Source organism: Microtus ochrogaster, chromosome 6, assembly GCF_000317375.1.
Source record: "Microtus ochrogaster isolate Prairie Vole_2 chromosome 6, MicOch1.0, whole genome shotgun sequence".
Lineage (NCBI taxonomy): Eukaryota > Metazoa > Chordata > Mammalia > Rodentia > Cricetidae > Microtus > Microtus ochrogaster.
Window position 1 is genome coordinate 84,754,381 of NC_022013.1, and position 528 is coordinate 84,754,908.

The following is a 528-nucleotide window of genomic DNA, read 5'->3' on the forward strand; positions in this document are numbered from 1 at the left end:
CTTATTTTAATTTTTTATATGTATAAGTATTTTGCCTGTATGTGTACCAGAAGGGTGCCTGGTGCCCGTGGAGGTCGGAGGGAATCTGGATTCTGGGAACTGGAGTTACAGAAGGCAAACCTCCCTTTGGATGCTAGAAATCCAATTCTCGTCCTCTTGGAGAACAGCCAGTACTTTTAACTGCTGAGCAATCACTCTGTAGAACTCTAGGATAACTCTGAAGCCATTTCTGACAACTCTGAGGCCATTTCTAAGGCCTCTCAGCAGTAGTGCTCCCCCTCCCCTGGGAACCTAACAACTGCACCTGCACATACTCCTTGTGAGTGTTCTCCAAATAGAGCTCCGTTCCTGGAATTGGGACAAGATAACCCACAGATGTCCACAGATGTTTTGACTCAGTCCCTGGGAAGGGGGAAGTGACCCTCAGATGTTCCCTCTTACCTCACCTGATCTGGCAACCGCTCTCCAGTCAATTATTGGTAATAGCCCTTTGAATAAGCCAATCCCAGCAGTTAAAAAACAACCCCC